This window comes from Lepidochelys kempii, chromosome 3, assembly GCF_965140285.1.
Source record: "Lepidochelys kempii isolate rLepKem1 chromosome 3, rLepKem1.hap1, whole genome shotgun sequence".
Lineage (NCBI taxonomy): Eukaryota > Metazoa > Chordata > Testudines > Cheloniidae > Lepidochelys > Lepidochelys kempii.
Genome location: NC_136382.1, coordinates 80,763,063 through 80,786,496, shown reverse-complemented (window position 1 = coordinate 80,786,496; position 23,434 = coordinate 80,763,063).

The following is a 23,434-nucleotide window of genomic DNA, read 5'->3' as shown; positions in this document are numbered from 1 at the left end:
CAGTGATGTTGTTTTGCCCAGTTCTCTTACTGATAAGAATGTCTGTCTTGTATCTAACCCAGGGGTTCTCAAGTCTTTTCTTCTCATGGACCATCTCCATGAACATTCACAGTCACATAATATCCTACTGGCAACTACATCAATTGCTTATGGTGGTCACCCTGTAAGTGTTTCTAGTGTCTGGAAAGGAGCTAATATTTTGAGAGTTATTTCCTATAAGTAAAATGAGGAACCATTTTACATTACAACCAGTAATCTATCAACACAGAAGAAATCATGAGCACTGTATATGAGAGAGTAGCATTCAGAAAGCATTTAGTGTTTTTTAGCAGAATTTTATGGAAATTTAGCTGCTGGAAGTGAGGAGAAAGAGCCATCCATCCATCTGCAGAGCAAAAACTTGGTGATCTGTTAGTGGTTCATGCCCTGCAGTTTGAGAACTTCTGATGGCTGATACTATGACAGTACAGAGCAAAGCATTGTTTTACATTCTTTTTTTTTATCTTCCTGCACCCTCAGGTGTACAGAGCAGCCACCAGTTTCTGCCACTTATTTCAGTCTTGTGCTAGTTTGTTCAGTTGTCTGAGTGTTATGTTGATGGATTTGACTTCTTTCTCTATTGTTCTGCGTAATGTTTCTCTTGGTCGCTCTCTCTTTCCCTTTTCAGGTGGCATTACACTCCATATTCTTTATGAAAATATGCTTATGATATGGATATGACATAATTGAGATGTACTTTATGCAAGATGGCTCATGTAAGATATCATTAGAAAGGTTATGATTTACTGAGTGTGACTGATTATCCAATTTGTATGCCTGTATCATTTCTGTATCTGAAGTTAGGAATATTAATTATGTAACAATTACAATTGGGTGTATATTGGGAAGACACGCACCAGACGACAGGCCCTCAAATTTGATGGGCCATTAGGGAGAAACAATGGGACTGTGAAGCTACTAACCTCTCTCCTTCTTGGGAGGTGTCCTGGGATGTAACTGTGACACTACTAGGCCAGGTGGTCTTGTTACCTGATACTAAACATTATCTTGGACTTCTTGTAACTTTCCACTAAAAGGAAAGGGGATCAGGTTTGGGAAATAAAGGATTCACGCCTTATGTAAATCTTATTTTAGGGTGAGGAGAAAGGCAAAGGGGACTCTCCTCCATTGTCTACCCAGAAGGAGGACTTCTGAAAGAACTTGAAGGGAAAGCCAGGGGAGAGTCCCAACTGAGAGAGAGGTCCAGTCTGCAAGAAAAAATAACTGCAACTCTGAGCTACGGAAACTCTTCATCCTGCCTAAATTCAACATTTAGGGTGAGAAACTACATTTTGTAATCTTTCTTTAGTGAATCAAATTTAGTTTGTGTGTTTTGTTTTATTTGCATAGTAATCCACTTTGTTTTGTTTGGTAGCTCTTTAACCACTTAAAAATCTACACTTTCTAGTTAAAAATTTGTTTTGTTTGCTCAGTGGTATCTCAGCACATCAGCTGGCATCTTGAAGGGGGGTAAGTTGTCACAGTGGTGTAGTCAAACAGGATAGTGTGCACAGCTTATTGCCCTGAAACTCTGGTGGTGATTTTAAGTGAGTTTTAAGTGTGGTGGCTAAAGAACAGAAAACGTGATTACTGGTTTGTTGTTTTCTGTTTTCTTATTTCGGGAAAGGGAAGTAGGGACAGGAACAGTAGGAAAATGAGTGAAAGTGAAGCTACAAGAAGTTGGAGCTCCACAGGTTGCAGGTAGAGAAAAATGAAAAAAATATACCAGAGAAAGTTGGAATTAAGACAATTGCATATAAAAGAACAGGAAGGGGAAGAAGCCAGACAAAAAGCAGCCCATGAAAGAGTCATGGAAGCCCTGAAGCAAGCCATGGAACTGAGAGACAAAGAAATACCATTCAGTGATGTGTTGAACTAAGCAAGACAATGTCATCAGCAAAAAAAGAAGTCATCCAATTGTGCTTTATCATTTGTCCAAAAAATTATTTGGTTGCCTTCTGTGGTTACTTTCCTCACAACATGGTTAATGACTACTGAAAACAATAGTGGGGACATAATACATCCTTGCCTTACTCCAGTTGTCACTGCAAATCATTGTCTGATGTTGTCAGCATCTGACTGCACATTCAGCATTATCCTATAGATCAGGGGTCTCAAACACATGGCCTGCGTGCCATGTGTGGCCCATGGAGTTATTTTCTGCGGCCTGCCAACCTCCCCACCTCTCTGGAGTTATTTCCTGCTGCCGCCAAGCTCCCCTCACCTGCCTTCTCACCAGTGCATTGTATCCCTGCTCCTCTGCTGTTTGGCAGCACTTAGCGCTTTCCAGGGGGGAGGAGCGGGGAGCAGGTGGAGAAGAAGTGGGGCAGAAGCGGGGATTTGGGGAAGGGGTTGGAATAGGGGCGCAGCAGGGACGGGGCCTCATGGAAGTGGTGGCGCAGGGGCAGAGGGGTGGGGCTTTTGTATCTTTATGTGTAAAGGTGTCAGTGATGTGGCCCTCGGGCCAATGTACTAGTCCTCATGTGGCCCTCGTGGTGATTTGAGTTTGAGATCCGTCCTATAGATCCTTGGTTAATTTAATTGCACTGTGGTTGTTAATACAGAATGGTTCAGCTATATTCACCTTTTGGACCAGATCCTGTACTCAACTTTAAGACTTAATTAAGAATTCCCTCTTTCCTTGTGGGTTTGAGGACTAGCTGCTCCAAGAAGGTGTCATTTATGGTGCCTTCAGATTTTATCTCTGCATCCGTTCCTGAGATGAATGTGATAGTCTGTACCCTATGTTCACCTCTTTTACAAGACAATTTTGTACAAAGCTTATTGTGTAAGGTATAATTTGAAAACTCATTATTTGCTGATTATTATAGTCCTGGTAAAATATTCATGGCAACATTGTATATAAAGATATAAGATTCCACTGTATGATGTTACCCAGGACATGTTCCAACATGTTCTGGAGGACAGTCACAAACAAATTTCCCGGAGAACAAAGACTAGCCAACACCTCAGTCAGGTGTCATCAAGATCAAATGGACCATCACCAGATTAAGTGGCCATTCTTTGGCAGGAGAGAGGGTGTGGGCAAAAAAAAAATCTACATTTTGACAAGGGACAGCTGAAGGTTCCTGCTAACACAGACATTGTCTCCTGAACATCAGCTGGAGATGATTCTTGTGCAAAATAAAGGGCAATAGGAGGAGAAGACAGATGCCCCAAATCATTTCTCACTTGTTCTCTACCCAGGGGCATGCATAAGGAGGGGCAAGCAGAGGCATGCCCCCCAAATCTCTGTGTGTCCTTGTAACCCAGGGCAGGGGGGAAGCAGCAGGATGGCTGTCTGCTGTCTCAGCTCTTCCTCCCCGCAACCCTACAGCTTCTATTTCTCCTTTCCTGCTGCTGGAGTCCCACACAGTGCCTCTGCCTCCATCTCAGCAAGTGGTCTGCCCTTATCTCAGCAAGTGGTCTGCAAGGCAGGCAGCAGCGCTGGGACTCCAGCAGCAGTAAAAGAGAAGCAGCAGCTATAGTGGTGGGGGGAGGAGCTCAGCTGGAAACCTGCCCTGCTGCTTCCTCCCTCCCCAGGCTGCAGGGACACACAGAGTGCCCACTGCTTGGGGGATCTGCTGCCTTGTAACTGCTGGGCATCCCCACCAGAAGTTTCCTGAGAAATCTGGGAGGGGGTCATATGAACCTTTACTTGTGTGTGTTTAATGTGCCCCTCCAAAAGCAGTCACATTTACATTCCTGTGAATGTCCCTGTCGCTACCCATGGCATCAGCAACACCTGAAGAACAAAGGAAGCAGCACTGGACTTGGGGGGAGATCCCGACTGAAAGAGGGTCAGCCAGTAAGACTGCTGGAACATGTGGTGAGAGAGACCTTTGCTTTGTATTCACTTACCTTGTTAAGTTGGGTGTTAGTTGCATTTTACCTTTTATTTCTTTGTAACCAATTCTGACTTATCTGCCCCATTACTTGTAGTCATTTAAAATCTATCTTTCTGTAGTTAACAAGTTTGTTTTGTTGTTTTATCTAAACCAGTGTGTCTGCATTGAAGTGTTTGGGAAAATCCATTTGGAATAACAATATTTGTGCATATCATGTTCTATTAATAAATTATTAACTTTATATGAGCGTGTATTGTCCAGAAAAATGCTAGGCAGTACCAGACGCACATTTCTATGGGAAAATCTGGGACTGGGAGTTTGCTGGTGTTGTCCTGCAGTGTAATTCATGAGTGGCTGGCCCTAGTATTCATACTGTATAGTTGGGAGTGACTTACATGCTGATGGCTGTGTGAGAGAAGACCAGGTGTGGTTGCTCTCTCAGCAAAGTGCTGGAAAAGAGGGGATAAGACTGTCAACCAGTCCATATTGTACTCTGGGTAATGTCACAATGACACTTATCCAATCAATATGAGGATAGTTGAAATCCTCCATTATTATTGCATTTTCTGCCCATGTAGCCTCTGTAATTTCCATGAGCATTTCACAATCAGTCACCATCCTCGTCAGGTGGCCAGTAGTATATTTCTACTGCTATACTCTTATTGTTCAAGCATGGAATTTCTATCCATAGAGATTCTTCTGCCTGTTAAAAACTATGGTAGTGTTGAGGATGGAACAACTTCTCCAGGGGCATGGGAATGGAGTTAATCTGAACCTGTTGCTAAATCACTATATCAGTGAAAGAGTAGCTAACTATACCTACAGTGGGCAAGTTGGAGGTGATGTGTTGGTAGGAAAGGGGGAAAAATTATATGAATTAACCAGAACTAAGCTAGCCAAATCCGTAATGTCAGACTCAGCTCTTCAGTCATAAAGATGATGCACAGTTTCCTCTTAGATCCATCTCTGCTCCTAATAAGCAAGGATCCAGAAATGCCTTTTATCATCATTGGCCAGGCAGGAGATGGTATCCTTTCCTAGTGAATTTAGGCCTGGCCACTGGGAAGCATGTATTCATCACATCCAGACTTGATAACTGTATATCAGTGAAGAAGTTGTTAATAATTTCAGTTGTCAATGTACATCTTTAGGGCATGAACCAGAAACACTTACTCAAATCAGCAGTCCTTACTCAACCTGGTAATCCCACTGAAGTCAAGGGCACTACTTGAAAGAGTAAGATTGCTAATACGAATAAGGGTTTGCAGGTTTTGGCTCTACATCATAATAACTTTGCTATTTCCTTTATGACAGATAGGAATTCCATCATGAATATTGCAGGAAGAAGGGTAAGAACATTTTTTTAAAAAGCACAGATCAACTATTAAAAGGTGTATGTTTAACAATTGAAGAAATAAAGATAATTAAATGGCAATGGGTAATCCAGGAAAAGATGGTGCTTTCTGATGGTGCAGAGAGAGGAAACTAGGAGGCTATATCTAGTGGGGTCCTGCAATCTGGTACTAGTGAATATTTTCAATAATGAGTTGGATGATTGTGCGGAGAGTATACTTATAAAATTTGGGGATGGCACCAAGCTAGGAGAAGTTGCAAGCACTTAGGAAGACAGGATTAGAATTCAACATAACCTTGACAAATTGGTATCAAGTATCAGAGGGGTAGCCATGTTAGTCTGGATCTGTAAAAGCGGCAAAGGGTCCTGTGGCACCATAGACTAACAGACGTATTGGAGCATAAGCTTTCATGGGTGAATTCACCCACGAAAGCTTATGCTCCAATACGTCTGTTAGTCTATAAGGTGCCACAGGTCTCTTTGCCGCTTTGACAAATTGGAGAATTGGTCTGAAATCAGCAAGATGAAATTAAATAGAGACAAGTGCCAATACTCCCCTTAGGTAAGAAAAATCAAAAGTAGAACTATAAAATGGGGAATAACTGGCTAAGCAGTAATACTGCTGAAAAGTATCTGAGAGTTTCACCGGATCACAATTAAGTATGAGCCAACAATGTGATGCAGTAGTGAAAAAGGCAAAAGTAATTCTGGGATGTATAAACGGGAGTGTTGTATATAAGATATGGGAGGTAATTGTTCTGTTCTACTCAGCACTAGGGTGGCCTCAGTTAGAGTACTGGGATCAGTTCTGGGTGCTACACTTTAGGAAAGATGTAGACAAATTGGAGAGAGTCCAGAGGAGAGCAACAAAAATGATGATAGGGTTATGAAACCTGACCTATTAAGAAAGGTTAAAAAAAGCTGGGCATAGTTTAGCCTTGGGAAGGGAGGACTGAGAAGGATCCTGATAACAGCTTTAAAATATGCTAAGGGCTATTATCAATTGTTTATTGAAGGTAGGAGAAGTAGTAAAGGGCTTAATCTGCAGCAAGGGAGATTTAGGTTAGATATTAAGAAAAACTTTCTAACTATAAAGATAGCAAAGCACAGGAATAGCCTTCCAATGGAAGTTGTGGAATCCCATCACTGGAGGTTTTTTAAGACCTCATTAGATAAACATCAGTCAGCAGCTATATCTGCAGTACAAGTTAAGGGTGTGATTCCCAACTTACATACTCACAGAGGCTAGCCACCCCCCATTATGTATCCATGGGGTTTGGCGGGTTTCTACTCAGGACAGCTAACCCATGTTGCTGCTGGAGATGATTCTGCAGCTACGCTATTTTTGGCTTGCTAGCTCATATGAGACCTAGCCTGAGTGTGTGTATACATGAGCTGAGAATCATAGCCAGGGGTGGTCTAGGTATACTTGATCCTCCTCCACACTGGGAGGGTTGGATTAGATGACCTCTCCAGGTCCCTTCCGTCACTACATTTCTATGATTTGCCAATTTACAGAATCACTTCAGTAACGTTTTATCTCATAAGATAGGACTAATGAATAATTTAGTTTCTAATTTTATCTTCTGTCAGTTATCTTTCTGGGGCAGACCAGCTTACAAAAATATATAGGAAAAAAAACAAAACAACCTAAACCGAGAGAACAAAATATTGTTTAGAGTATTTGATGTGTCTTTCAAAATGTCACTTTGTGGTAGTGACAAAATGTACAAAGCAAATGGAAGAAGTTTTATTTCATGATACTTGCTTTAAACTTTGTAGTAAATATTGTAAAAGCTAAATCATGGACTCTCCAAAAAAGTAACCTCTGAGTCATGTCCCAGCTCCATTATGCAAATAATATTTTCTCATTATAGTTTATAGTTGAGTTTGTGAAATCTGAAGAACATTAAGGTTGAGTCATTTGCTTAAGAGGATGGGGCTATAAATGTGATTGATTGCAACATTTTACAAAGTACAAAAGGTAACTGAGTGAAGCTAATTAGGAAAGTAGGTGGAGCTAGTGTAGAAGAGGAAAACAATCTGTAAACTACTGAAAAGGCTCTCTAAGCCAGATTTTTAGAAGGGCTTGGTATGTTTTGGCACATATTTTGGTGCTTAATGGGAGCTTGGATCTTTTGAAAATCTGGCCTTATATGTCTGAAAAACAGTTGAAGATTTGTTACTTGGAGGAACAGGAAGATTTTGTTTACAACTTCCATTACTCCAAAAATTGCATTTCTTACACGTTTTGAAGATTATTTTAAAGGTACTAAAAGCTAACTGCTTATTGAAAATGGTGTAAAGCATTACACTAGCTGTCTGTACTTGCTAATCTGAAACATTCCATCTTGCCTTGTTAAAATGTATGCACAGAGCAGTGTCTGAGAATAAGTTACTTTCTCTCAGGTCAGACAGTCATTGTATTATGGCCGGCTTCTTTACTTTCTTTGGTGTAAGTAGTATGCTAATTGCTTCAGCAGTCCTAGTTTTCCTCAGCATGTCTATAATTAATTGAGGAGACATGGCCTCGATAACCAAAGGAAAATCATTGCTTGCTTTCTATAGTGCTCCCCCTAAGGATTTTTAGAGTGGTTCTAATTAGAGGAAAAAAGATGAGATAACATGTGAGATGCAGCTACTTTCATCTAGTTACGTTTCAGAAGTATTGTTTAACACTGGCTGATTCTACAACTTTTAGTTTTGAAAGATACTTTTTTTTTATGTAGCCATCCATGAAACTCTTAATATAAAGGCTCGATATTAACTATTTGAAGACGAACTTTAGGACATCTTGCTCACTAAATCTAACAAAACAATGGATGTGGTGGATGGTTATTCTTAGCTGGTGAGTGGCACTGTCCTTGAAGTTTTAATGAGCATACAGTGTAGGGCAAGATACATGGGGGGGAAATAATCAGTTAAACATAAGTGACAGCTCAACATAGGAAAAGGAGGAAGAACACTGAAATGTAAGTTTTAATAGACGAGAACTTTATTTTAATGACTAAAGACCAACCTTTCAAAGGTATTGACACCTAAAGGTGCAATCAATGGGAGTTAGATGTCTAAGCTGCTTAGATGTCTAAGCTGCTTAGACACTTTAGGAAATCCCACTGTGCACCTTAATACCTTTGAAAATCTGGGCATCAATCCCTAATTCAATGAGATACTTAAAATAATGGCTAACTTTAAGCACCTGTGCAAGAATATTTACTTGCTTAATGTTAGGCATGTACTTAAACATCTTGATGTCTGGGATGCATAAGAAGTAACTTTCCATATTGTTTTTTTAAAACATATGCATCTCATTGAGCGGCAATGTATATTTGTAACACTTTGTGGTGTTATGGGAGAAGCTATCCATCCTGTAATCTCAGACACAATTTGGTCATGCAGGAAATCCTTGCAGAGTGGTGTCCTGTGCCTCACAAAAGGATATGTGTCCCCTACAAATCCTCATTGATGCACGGGTGCCACACTGGAACCTCTCTGGCTACAGGAGAAGGATTTGCCTCTGGAACAAATCTGGTTGTACAACTACTTTGAAAAAATTATTGGTGGCTTTCTTGCAACTGATTCCAAAAGTGCAATGCCTTGCAGACTGGGGTTGTGTAAGGTGAATTTAAAATCTAAACCCACTTGTAAGAAAGAGGGATCCTGGGGGTTCTACAACTTAATTGGAACCCAGAGTCTGTAAACACATGTATGGTGTGTCCCCATCTGATTCAGTTAAGGAAATTTAGGTTTGAGATTGTCTTGCTGTGACTAGCAATACATGCCATTTCACCTCTTCAATTATGCCATGCTGCTCAGTTTTATGCCTTTAGGATATCAAGATCAGAAGTCAAATATTCTTTCACTTCAGAAGAAATACTGCTCAGCTATATGCCTTCGGGATGTAAAGGAAAGGGCCACATGTGGCATTAGGATATTACACAGGAGAAGAGTTTGTCCACAGAAGCACTGCATTTATACAAAGAGGCTGACCACATGGGAAACAGCTTATCCACTTTATTGAACTGTTGCAACACTTCAGTCAAACTGCCTTTTTCTAAGCAGGAGTGTTCAGGACTGTTAAAATGTAGAAGACTTCTGCCCAGTGTGCTACAGTCTTCATCATTAGATACTATCTCTTTGGCTAACAAGGCTTCAGTTAATATACCTTATATTTTGAAGGGGAAGCAAACTGGTTTAATCCGACCTTATCAAATGACTATTTGACTCTCTAATAGACTGTTGTGCTGATCATTCACAGACTCATTTTTGGAGATATGATAAAAAATAAACAATTTCCCCCTCTGTTTGTTCTGATGTGAGGCCATTCTCCTGATGTCTGACAGCAGGATTATTGTCGATTCTGATTATAGCTCTCTGTCCTTGCTACATTATTAAGGAGCCGTTTTGACTGGGATAATTTTCCATCAAATGGAGCACTCTTGCATCAGGTTCTACCCTTTCATATTCATCTGTAGGACAGAGAAAAAAAAAGTTCAGAAGCCAGAAAGTCTGCCACTTTCCATAACAATCTGGAAATCCTTAAAATCTGTAGGAAAGCATTTCAGAAAATGGATATTAGTAATGGAAATACCAAGGGGGATAAAAATTGACATCACACCTCTCAGGTCACTTTGTGCTGGCTTAAAGCAGCAGGAGAAACCAGTGAAGGAGTCTCCCGGTGGTGAGTTCCCAGCAGGGGAACTCTCTGCTAATGTAAAGTTGGTGGAATCAGCTTTACTACCTCTTGTTCCAGATTCCCTGCACAGCCCCTGGCATAAGATTCAAAGGGAAGGGGCATGTAAGGGCTGGAGCAGGGACAGGATAGGGAGGGATAAAGGTGGGAACCTGGCTGAGAGGAACTCTGCTGTAGTTGATTCTCCACTTGTGTAAACTCCCTTACAAAAGTGGTGTAAGTTAGGGCAGCCCCTATTCAGCCCCAACTTGCAATGGAGCTGGGCAACCCTAAATCATCCTTGCAATCTTCCTTTTCCACACTCGCTGAGCTGAGCTGGGACTGAGCAGAGAATGAAGCCCTGAGTGCTTACTATTATGTAAGTTTCAATGATTCCTCAAGGCCCTGTTCTAACCCAATGCAATAAACCAGAGTAGACAAGCCATTGCAGCTGGGGGATGTGGCAGCTTATGAGGCTTTCTGGAGATAGCCCCCTCCCTTATTCTCTTAGAGTCCCTGACATCAGAAAAATCATTCTGAAGCACAACAATAGCAGAGTGCTTTTGCTCCCATACCCAATGTCCTATACTTAGCTTTGCCATTTGAAATATGCAGGGGACATCCACACAGGTAGTCTTCTTATAAAAGATGGACCTTCTTCAGTGAGATGTCTAAAGTATGGAGGGAAACATCTAATAATTCTTAATCCAAAAATTAAGACACTTTACAATGTAGTGGGGGGGGGCCCACAAAAATAACATGGGAGGCTGTCCTCTCTGAAGGGTGGAGTTAACGTTTCTTTGACCTTTACAGTACTATACTTCCAAAAGGTTGCATTTCCTAAGGTCTTCAGGAAGAGGAAGATGCTCCTGGGGACTTCTCTACTCCTACAGACTTTGAGGCCTGTGTGAGGGAACCCCTAATCCTGTAGCATTAATTGTGCAGAACCCTTCTGCAGAACTCCTATGGAACTCATTAGAAGTCCTTAGAAGTTTTACTATGCGTGGGAATGTAATCAGTGAGTGAACTAAGATATTATACCTAAGCCAGTATAAGTCTGTCCCTCCCTACATGTCTATCCAAGTCTTATTTTCACATCACCTGTTGGTCCATTCCACTCCAATGATTCATATCTTGATATGATCTTTCCACTTCTCTAACACATCTTTGTGATTTCCCCTATGTTATCTCCTTGTGCACAGAATGTCCATTTTTAAACTGGTCTGCAAGATCATTGCCCTTACCTCATTCAGATTCCTCCTGGTAATCCGTGTCTACATTGACACTCACAGGTTACAATAGTGATTGTAGAGTAATACAGGAATACCATACAACAAAACTAAACCCCAGACCCCAGCTTACAAGACATGGTAAATAACTACCTTGTCACCTTATTTGTTATTTCCTCCCCTCCCCACCCTTGAGCTGTTTGTTCTCTTTTTTTACATTGTGAGGCCTTCACTGAAGGAGCTGTGCATTGTTTTGTGTTTGTACAGTGCCTACCACACTGCAAGTGCTACTTGAAACAAATAATAAAAATGTATAATGTTGCTCAGAAACATTTGTGTAATTATTCATCAAAGGCAGCAGGGATGTTCACCACAAATGAGTATTAAGCCTTTAAAATCTACAAAAGTTTTCTAGAACTAGGCTGATACCTTTTGAAGGTTAGAAAGTTTCTTTCTGGTGAATAGTTTGCTGCAGATCTATAATGTCCCATTAAAATGTACTTCACAAAATGTCAGTTCATGAATAAAAAAAGATTAAAGACCAATATAGGAAGATATTTTGGATTGCGTTCTTTAAAAGATTGCCCAGTTCTTCTGTCCTGAGTTTCCCTGTCAAAGCACTCACGTTAATATTTTGGAGCTCTGAGTTATGATATAGCCATTGATACTGCACTGTCCTACGGATGTGCTTGGTAGGCTGATGTTCCTATCATTGATTCTGACATGCGGAAATAGCTGGATATTAAAATACCATCATATCTGTGAAAATAATAAGGAACCATGATAATGGGCCAATATGATGCTTCAGTTAGGCTAACAGTTAGGCTAACAGGCTTCAGTTAGGCTAACTGGGATATGGAGCATGCCAGTTTCCATTGGCTACATCAGGGCAGATTGTGTGCTTTAGCCCATACACCTATGCAGACAGTGGGTGGGCAACCCCAATGCTCAGCTTTGTATGAGGAGCATTCCTCAGTGCCTTCAGAGGGCTCCTTAAAGGGCTGCTGGTCATCTCCAGTTATAGTGTTATTGATTCCAGCTGCTACCATATGCCAAAAGCCTATGCACAGGCATGGAAGGAATTTAAGAGTAGCACATACAAGTAGCTTTTACTCACATGCTCTTTCATTTGAGTAAAAATGAGAGCCAGAGATATAGTAGGCTCCACTGAGCCCATCTCAGCTGACCTTGACTCTCCTAAGCCCATCTCAGTGTTTATTGGATGTCCGTTATCACTCCATCTCAGGCCTTTCCAGTATTGACTAGCAGGGATAGTTTCTCTCTCCATCTTATCATTCAAATTCCTCAGGTGATGAGTATATTTCACCAGATTTTTTTCTGTACATTCTTAATATTTAGGTTCCAAAACAGACTAGTTGCATCAAAATACTTGTGATATTCAGGAGTTGTCATTTGTGTCTATGTTCTCCCTTTATCCCTACATTGTACATTCTCAGGAGTTTCTGGTTACTGATGACCTCAGCAGGACCTGTAATCATTCACAATTTTCACCTGGTGTAGTCGCTTGCACTTCAGCAGAGTGAGTGTGAAATAACACCATTCTGATCTGCGGAAGTTTGAGCTTTGTGGCTTTGCCCTATCTCTGGAGTGAAGCATAATAGCCTTGTTCTGCAAAATCTTGAGTATAGCTCTTGTTCTTCCTGCTATCCCTGCTGTCATATATATGAGAACTCACATCTAATAAATATTTGACCTTTCACATATTTGAAATTTTTAAAAAAATCAAAGCTCTTAATAACACCTTAATCTCTTGGCTAAAACCATTGAAAATCAGAGTGCAAAATGTTTGATATTAATCTTTGACTTAATACACAATGTGAAAATCTAAAGATCAGACTTATTTTATTTTTTTTTCCTTTGTATATGAAATACTGAGAGGTTGTATTATATTTGTTTCTTAATTTTTCTATTAGAGATTAATTAGAAATAATAGTCATGTACATGTTTTTGAAAGTATTATATATTTTGCAAAAGGGCATTACTGTGATGTAAGGCACATTATTTCTGAGAAATATACTCCCACAGGTCTTGTTCATATGTCAATAAGTATTTCTTAAATGTAATTACTTTATAGCCTTGTGTGCATTTAATGTTTTTTAAATCAATCTCTGAATACACATTAAGAGACTCATTTTATGAATTTTGTCAGGGGAGGGATAGCTCAGTGGTTTGAGCATTGGCCTGTTAAACCCAGGGCTGTGAGTTCAACCCTTGAGGGGGCCATTTAGGGATCTGGGGCAAAAATTGGGGATTGGTCCTGCTTTGAGCAGGGGGTTGGACTAGATGACCTCCTGAGGTCCCTTCCAACCCTGATATTCTATGATTCTATATTGCTATAGAAGAAATTTAGAACTTATAGTCATAAAAATAAACTGATCCACACAATATCCCCAGGGTATATAGAATAGGAGAAATGTGGAAATTTTCATCACTTTAAATACTACTTTTTCTAATAGAAAGATACATTTCCAAAGTGTGTGTCTCCTGGAGAAAGTCAGAAGTTTCTTAGTATCTTACATCCTTCAGACATTATTTCTAAAAGCTAATGGGCTACATCAAGGGACAATGGAGAATCTGATGTGACTTTCTTGATTGAATAGAACCTCATTAGGCAATCAGATCAGTTTTGTTTTTTAATGTGTTTTGACACTGACGATGAATACATTGTGTTGGAAGAATATGGGTTTTCCCTTTCTTCATACAAATTTTCTGAATAAATGCTGCACTGTCATGAAGTGCAGAAAGTAGCTGGAAGTTGCAATCAGTTACTTTATGTATCTTGATTTCACAATCTCAATTCTTATTATCGATTATCATCAAGCATCATTTCTGTACCAACAACATTTTCTGATCAAAGTTTACATAGGGCTGGCTTGGCACCTTTATAATTGAGCCCAACTAAAGAGCAGTGTGTAGCTGCTATACCTGGAGCACAACAGGGACCATGCTGTGATTCAAAGTCACAGTTCAGTCCTTACTGCCCGCTTATTCCATGAGGGAAGTAAGACTAGTCACCTCTTTTCCTGGTGCAGATTACCCCCCAGTGTTGACTGGCACGGTGGAGTCAGAACCAAAGTTCTGTCCACTCCCAGCACACCTGCATGTGGCGGGGTATAGCAGCTTGGTAGCAACTATTCTTTCCCTCCTATGCAAGGCTCTGATGATGTGGGTAGCCTGGGCACCCCCATACTGCCCTGTACAGTGCACAGCCAGGCTCATGGTTAAGCCCTTTAATGTGTCTTTATTCTAACTTTATTTTAAATCCATTATTGCCACATACCATTCACACTTGCATAATCCACTGGGTTTTGGTTTGTTTTATCTACCAGATTCCACATCTGATTGATTATTTTGACTACTACTATTCCTTAGTTAGAAATATCTTGGATGCAGTTGTTCCATAAAGGCACACATCACATCCCTGTCCATGGTTTCTAGGAATTATTGAAGAGTACCTGTTGTATATAAAAGCATTGCTGAAGACCCACTGGGCAATTAGTCTTTTGACACTTGGAAGAATTGTCTCTCAAATTCATCAAGTAGTGAGATCTGACTGCTTTCACAGACGTAATCTCCCAAAGAGAGAAATTGACCTGCTGCCCTGTTCAAATCAGCCAGTGGCATTTTAAGTCATGCAAAGCACATCAGTAAAAATCAGTGTGGCAAGGGCTATCAATGGCTGTTTTTTTACGTACCCTAAATGAAATTAAGGACTGTCTAGCTGCTGTTTAATGGACCCATTTATAATGTTCTTTCAAACTGTTTGTTATCTTTAGTGTTCACCCTCCCTATGCTGTCTTTGCAACCTGAATATTCCTCAGCTGTGGCAAAATTCAAGAATTTTCTACACTTGAGGTGTTGGGGATGGGAAGAATACAATTGTCAAAACATTCTTACTACCTCAAAAAAACAAAAACAAAACAAAAACCTCCAGGTTGTGGTCTGTGCTATCCTAACAGGATTTCTGACTTGTGTAAATTTACTACTAAACAATTGCTATTTCGTCTCCCCTGGATTTTCCTCAGTGTATCCAAAGCGCTAGACTTTGCTGCTTACAGCCTTTGTCCTTTACCTTTTTTACTCCATCACAGTTTGGATGGGTTTGCTTCTCTTCTGTGGGCTTCTTGTCTAGCTCATACAGTAGGACTGCTGATTGCAGAAAAGAGGTGTTGACAAGGTGATGAATTAGCTGACTTAGTAGGTCTTTTTAAACCTCTCATTTCTTTAAAGTTTTTTCTTTGCATAATATGCCCATCTGAAGAATTCTCTTCTACTAAGAGTTACACTCAAAATCCTTGTCAAAATTTAAATCAGTCTGTAGCTTTTTTTTTTAAACTGGCCTCTGTGTGATTTGTTCCGATTTGTGAAGTGTTTTGCTAATGTGTGTCAGCAAGAGGTGCTGTGCAGAAGTAAATAATCAATTATTTAGAGATGCTCACTGCTTTGGGAAGCATGTGGCTCCTTTAGCTCCTAACATATAGGAAAGTAAAAGTGTGTGTTTGTGCAATAGCTTAAATACACATTTCCTGTTTTGCCCATCAGCCTGTTTACTTACATGCTCATGTCTGCATGGCTTATTATCTTTTGTCAACTTTGAACTTTCTTTTTCTTTGTAGTAAGACTAAAATAAATGATTTAGGGAATCACTTTAAACTTTGCCATAGGGGTTTGTCTTAAGCATAAAGAGAAACAGATTCTTCATCTTGTTGTGCTATGTTTGCTTCCAAAGTTGCTGTGACTTTAGTTTCCAGGCTCCTGGAACTGCACCTATTGAAAAAGATGAAAGAAAAGGACTCAATCCTACTGAGTACACTGGGGACAAGAGTGTGCACTTTTAATCATCCAGTCCCAATTTCTACAGAATGCACATACTGCTAGTGCTGTTGTGAAGGATGTTCCTTTCCCAAGTCAGTTGTATTTTGCTATTTTTAATTATAAATTGCCAGCTGTTAGTTTATTATTAATCAAAGAAGAGTTCCTCCAAGGAGAGTAAATGCAATCAGAAAGAGGACCATGTTTAGCCTACCCCATAAACTTAAATGCGTTTAATTTTTAGAAGGAAATAAGAAAGTTTTACAAAGTTTTTAGTAAAAGACGGTTCATTCATTTGAGAATATCTGTTTGGGCACTGAGTACGGAGGATGAGGTGATGCACTCCTTTTGTTCATGGAGGAGAATAAATTTATAGTACAGATGTAGAGTAGCTGTATTTGTGTAACTGTATATGTGCTGTACATCTCTTAGTGTAAAACAGAGAAATGCATTTAGGAGCAACTGTGCATCTTCTGCCTTATTGACGAATGCTTTCCAACTGTAAGGGTTTATGAATTTTTCTTTCCAGTTGGAAAGACGGGAGCACTATCTCTAGCAGCTCTGAAAGTAACAAAAATGCCATTCTAAAATAAAGTACCATATAAGGAATACCTGAAAAAATTTCATAAATTAAAAAGAGTACTTAAGTATACTGTTGTTTGTTAATTAAGAATTATAATTACTACACTGTACTTACCCATTATGGGATAATGTAATGTGTGTATAAAAATAAATACTGTTTCAGTTACATGGATTCCTCTAGGAATATTTTTCCATGGTGTAAAACCAACTAATATTACTAGAATTATTTAAAGTAAATAACATGGCATGATGAATTGAATACATCTCACAAAGAGAAACTATATCATTAGAATTAATGGTATTACCCAGTTCAACTGCATCAGGAAAATAACTTTGCATAATAACTAGTTAGTATTAACAACTGTGAGATGGAACTCATAGTTTCAAAAGTTTCTATTATAAAATTGAAAAGAGAGTAAAATCACCTTCTATGAATTTTTCTGTTAACATCAATCCACTCAAGTTAATGTGATAAATACAGACTGGAAATAACCTCCGCCTTCATGCACTCACACCTATACATTGATGTGGAGCAAATGAGTATAGTTTGATAGCTTCAGCAGCAGACCACAGTTTCTCTGCTTCTCTTTAGACAGACTAATGAAGCAAAGAATTAGGTTTTGCAGATCAGCTATATATGAGTTTACGTGCAAGTGTATATTTTTTGCACATGGTTTTGAATGAGATATAAGTGATTTTTAAAATTCCCACCAGTAACTTAGGGTGATATTCTCCCCAGTGTAAGGGGCCTGCACATAGGCCTTATGCACCACTTAGGGCAGGGGTAGTCAATTATTTTTTGTCGAAGTCCACATTTCTTGGGCAAGGTCTAGTCAAGGTCCAGATTACAGAGAAAATAATACAAAATAAGAAGTTAATAAAAAGATTTCAGGTCTGTTCAAAAGCATCTGGGGTCTGGATTTGGCCCCCAGTCTGCCTATTGACTATCCCTTACTTAAGGCTTGCCTGAAGGGATAAAAACTTGTCCTGTTCCTTTCCCTTGACTGTCCCGTGAGTGTGGAGGACTCTCTTGCAGCAGAAAGGATAAAGAAGTTACACTGGTGTTTCCCCTGTCCTGTGGATGAGGGATACCAGGGCAACTGAGACTGCTCCCTTAATTAGGCTGGAGTGGCAATCATAAAGTGCAGCATGAGATAATCAGCCCCCACCTTTTATTTTCCTCAGTTTCCAGCACCCACATAAATTACTCAAACTGGGTGCAGGGGAGAGGATTTTAGTCTCCAAGATTAAGTGGAGGTTAGAGCCCTCAGGGGGAGCTCTACACTGAGGTAAATTTTTCTGCTATATGTGTGGGTAAACCACCCACAATCCCCATTTGTTACAGCAGCTGTGTATATATAAATGTACAAGGTCTATGTGATGCTAAATGGGGCATTTTAAATATATTTTAAGACCATAAAGAATCGTTTCCCCCCGATTTCATGTAACCAAACTTTACATAAGGCTAGATTGTGACTACTTATTCACACTTATGAGCAAATGCTCTCATAAGTAGGCCGTCTATGTCCTGTGTGAATAAGGGGTTCACAGTCTGCCCCTTAATGATTCTTTTTTCTCCAATGATTGTATGAAAAGTCTCTCAATGCTTCCAACACCAACACCAGCTACAATAATATCTAGGTGACAATCAAATGTCTTGGAAATTCTAAGTGCAAGCCCTATGGCTTGAAGCTCCAGAGGGGAAGGCACTCTCTCCTCTCTCTATTGGTGAAAAGAGAAAGTTCTGACTCCTACTCAGAATTTCTCTAGTGGCACTTGGGGAGTCACCATAACTCACATAAACTTGAACTTTGGAAGCAGCAGTCTCCCAGAGAGGCTTAGAAAGGGGAAAGACCTCTTACCTTGTGGCAAAGAGCTTGTTGCCATGCAGCCAGGATCCTACTCAAGGGTCTTATATGCTCTTAGCAACCTTCTTCTCTGGGGATTTCACTGTGAGGACAATGCAGACTGAAGACATTGTAATTAGTCATTGGCTGCATGAGTGTGTGTTCTCAGCTCTGCACAAATAGCCGACACAGCAGACCTTGATCAGATTGCCGAGAAAGACTATAGACCCATTTCAGTAGGGAAGGCACGAGGCCAGGTTCATCGTCATCAAAGCATGGTTCCAGTATCCCATAGACTCTACAGGACCACTAACACATGTGTGTCCATTACAATGGACCAGCTTAGTGAATGACAGGACTTTCCATTCTCCCCTCGGCTGGACAAAGAAACCATCTCTGAGACCCCTCTTTATACGCTGATACAAACAAGTTACATTATTGACCATCTGAAGTGATTACATGTACATGTTGGTTCAATCAAACATCTCTATTCATCACCCTGTCATCCTGGCCTTACCTTTGAGAGGCGTAAGTGTGTCCTTATCTTTGCGGAGTATGTTTGTACCATCATTGGTATTGGGGTGTTCTGGTACTATCCTTCTGCAACGTGTTTGCATGAGTGTCTTGTGCCTAATACTTCTTAGGAATGCATGTGTTTTTACAATGCCAGCGTTCATGGGCTGCGGGTATAATAGGCAAGGGGAGGCATTGCCTCCCCTAGCACAGCCATCCCTGCCGCCTGACACCTTGGCTGTGGTTCCCCCCCACAGCCTCTTTGCCTCCCTGCTCTGACCCTTCCCTGAGGCTCCCACAGCTTGCTGCTGCTGCCTGGAGTCTTCCTCCTCTCCTCTCCTTTCCTCCATGCCCCCTTCTTCCCCGCTTGGAGGTTCCCGCAGCTGCCTTAATGCAGGCTGTCAATGACAAGCACTTTTTCAAAAGAAGAGATGAGGCTTCAGGCTGGCGCAGGTAGCCTGGCTTTTCCCCCCTCTCTCTACAGCATACACCGAGCTGCCTGCCATGCAGAGGAGAGTCTGTCTGTCAATTAAGCCATACCTGTTGCCTGTTCAGTTCCCTTTGGGAATGTTGTCAGTGCATTAAGGTGAATAGGGGAGAGGGTGTTGCGGGGTGGTGGGAAGGGAACAACACCAGGGTGGGGAGGCAAGCAGCAAGCCAGATGCACAGCAGGTAGTGGTGGGGGGGGGGTCTCGTGGCAGGCAGGGAAAGGGTCTGGTGGGGGCAGGTGAGGAGGTGAGCAGCAGGTGGGCAGAGGAGGAGGTGAGCAGAGGGAGGACTTCGGTGAGGTGAAGAGGTGAGTGGCGAGTCAGCCAGGGGCGAGGCCTAGGGCAGAGCACGGGGTGGAGTGTGGGCGGGGCTGTGGCGGAAGAGGCAGGACAAGGAGCTTGCCTCCCCCGGGGAAGTTTCACCCACTGCCTATGCCAGCCCTGTTCTTTCCAGCTTCTGTGAACTTTCAAGCAATCATGTTTTGTAAGAGGGCCTGACTTCTGCTAACTTTGCTTTATACCAGCAAGGCTTGACCACTACTTTAGTTCAGGCCTCAGGCCTCTTATACAAGCCTCATGTCTCAGGCTTTCTTTCTACTGCAGATGTCACTGGAGAGACTGTTTAGAGCACTATGTGGCAGCAGAAGATGCAGACTGAGGATTTGCTGTGAGAGCCATTACAGAGGGCAGCAACAGAGCTGAGTGGGCTCCTGTGATGTCTCATGTACTCATGGCCTTAATAAAGTTGAATCACTAAGCTGCATTTAGGTGGTAGTGCCTTCAGGCTGGACCAGGCAAGCAGTTCTTTGTGACTGAAGACAGACCTGCAAAGGGCAGTGGTTATTCACTGATCAAAGCCATGAGTGGAGTTTGGTGCAATCAACAGACTGTTACCTGTGGGACACTCTCACAGGTTGGTGGGAAGGGGTCACAGCTGGGTGGGAAGGGAATTAGATGGATTACTGCCAAAGTTACTGGAAGGGGTTGAGTATTTTAATCTGTTTGCATATACATTCTGTAGCTGTGTTTTCCTAAGTTTGTCTGTGTTTCCGTTCCCCTAAATAAAGATTCCCTTGTTTCTACACAGTCTGGGAGTGGTTGTGGAGGAGAAGTTCTACCTGTTAAGAGCACCCAGGGACAGTATGTTTGGTTTTCTGAGGTTTCTGGGTCGGGGCTCAAGCTTGGTTAGTTCTTTGTTAAAGGGAACCCTAGATATATAATGAACCCAGACTTTTTTGCTGCTGTTAGCCACCTGGCAGAAGGCTTACACTGGTAAAATTAAGATAAATCCCCTCAAACTAAATAATGCTTATGTGGTGCTGTATGACTGAATCTGACCATTTATATAATTGATATTACCACTGTTATACAATTACAGCAAATCTTTCATAAAATATGTCATGTAAAGTGTCAATGGAAAAGTTATGATTTGCTAAGTATGATTATCCTGTTTATATGCATGTATCATCTTTGTATATGAAGTTATGAGTACTGGCATCTTACGCATGTATTCCTGGATAGAATTTACATTAGGGCCAGACTGATGTGTTGATGGCCCATTAACGACACTCAGGTCACAATGGGCCATAAAAAAAAAAATCATCCTGCCAGTAAGCCTGTCCTGTGGGTGCCTCAGAAAGAATATGAGCAATGGTTGCCTCTGTGAGTCATCAAAGCATGTAAGGATGTGTGATGTGCTCATGTGCCCCTGGACTCCAACTTTTCACAAACAGGGACAGAGGATATAAAATGGCACATGAGACATCTCCATTGTTTCTTCATTTCCTGCTTCATTTCTCTGGACTAGAGTTCTAACAAGGAAACTCTAAGTAAGGACTGGTGATGCCAGATCTGTTTGGGTAATTCCAGAGAGATTTTTACAAGCCAGCAGTTTATTCCATCACGGCATCAAACTTGATATGAGGATGTTGTAATCCCTTGTATCTATCAACTGTTTATAACTCTCTTCTTGTATTATTAAACCTTTAGTTTTTAATTAGGATTGGCATCAGTGTGATTATTGGGTAAAATCTGTGTTATATATTGACCCGGCTAAATGGCTGATCTCCTGGAATTAGAAGAACTCTGATGAAACTGGTTTTAAGTAACTACTCATCATAAAGTCCAGTGTCTTAGTGGTGAGCCAAGAGCTGTAATGCCTAAGGACACTGCATTTTTTGCTTCTTGTTAACCAGTGTAGTGATACAGTAGTTCACTTTTGTTACTGGCTTTGTATAATCTAATGATAGAATAATCACCAATTTTGGGTGAATCTGCCCTAGAGTTGTGACCCCCGATATACGGTGACAGCTTAGTTTTGAAGTTCTGTAAAAGTTGGTATGATGTCAGATTGATAAACTTGTTCCTCATGAAATGAGGGAAAGAGCTTTGATACATTTCATAAAATTTAACTGATAACATTTTATGCTCCAATTACATGAATTTCCCCAGCATGTTTACCCAGAAACAGTGGAGAAACCAAATTTTTAAAATGCAGTACACGATTTTATTGTTCACTGAAAACCCCTATTCCCTTGTCTGGCATACTGAAGTACTATTGAAAATAAATGGGGAAGCAGAGCAAACAGAAAACAAAAATATTATATATTAGGTAGTGATTCTACAGATATGCTGTAAAGCTTTGGCTACCACCCAAATTACGCTACTTGCCTATTCTCTATTGAATCAAATATGTATATATTGTATCACCCACAGACCCCCAGGAAAATCCCAGGAGTTTCTCAAGCTGACATAGTGTTAGTTAGAAATGTCCTTGAAAGTTGTACAAATTGTTTTTTTCCTTTAGGCAATAATGAAAATATACAAGGCTAGATTAAGTCAGCTATGGAACCACAGACCATGGGCTCTGGGCTGGCAAGGGCCTCTGGAGTCAAGGATCCATGGTATCCAAGGTTCTATTATCAGAACAAGCTCGTGTCTGCCATTGGAACTAGGGAACAGTAGGGAATATTGACAGGACAAGGAGCCAGGAATACTGCAACACATCTTATTCTAGGTTCTACCCTTAGCTCACAGCTTCTTTCACTTTCAGATATTACCTACGAGCTCAGCCATTTGATGGTGTACACATTCCTCCTCTGTGTGAGCAGATAGACCATCCTCCCTTTTTGTGTCTAGGCCAGTGGAGCTTCTCACATCTATTGACCAGTCATGCCAGGAATGGGGGACCTGACTAGGGGAATAGTTGGCATCCTCTCCACACTTCATTATCTGTTTTTGGAGGCAGTGCTCTGAGGGAGGAAGAGTGCTTCAGGGAGCAGCCCAAGCAACCTGAATGTGACTGACTTGGATGTGTCTATCATAACATGGGCAGGGACTGTGTCATCTTTTGTTTTCACTCTTTACCCATGGGGAGCCTTAACCATCCACCTAGCCACATGACACAGATTCTTATGACCAGTCCAGAGCTGCTAAAACAGTGAGGAAGTAACAGGGGAAGAGAAGGAGGAGGAAAGGTTCTCAAGTCTCAAATTAAGGGTGGCGTGGGGAGGGTGAGAGAGGAAAGGATGGGGAAGGACCTACAGGGCTAGGGATGAGTGCAGTGGATAAGGAAGGGAACTTTCCACTCTGATAAGTGGGACAAATGAGGAATAAGATGTATTCAGAGGGCATTAGTGGGGGGGAAGGGGGCAGAGGAAAAAATAGAAGAACCTGAAAACTGAGTGAAGTAGGACGTGGTGAAATTGCAGGCCAATAAGCCCCAAAGACAACTACAGTTAAGAGAAGAAGGGTACCTGTTTGGGAAAGGATGAAGCTTCTATGGCTTCTGGTTGTTTAGCTGAACCACAAACACTTTTGAGGTCTCAAGAAATTAAATATTCATCTTAAACTCACATAGAGTTCCTCAGTGTGTGTTTCTTACACACACACAAGCAACTCCAAGATGCTCAACTACTTCCCAGAAAAAATATTTTAGCATTGACAACAATACCATAATTTGCTCTTTAAAACCTTCCCAGGTGATTTAACACCTGGCTTGCCTACCTCAGCTGAAAGAGAAAAATTTCA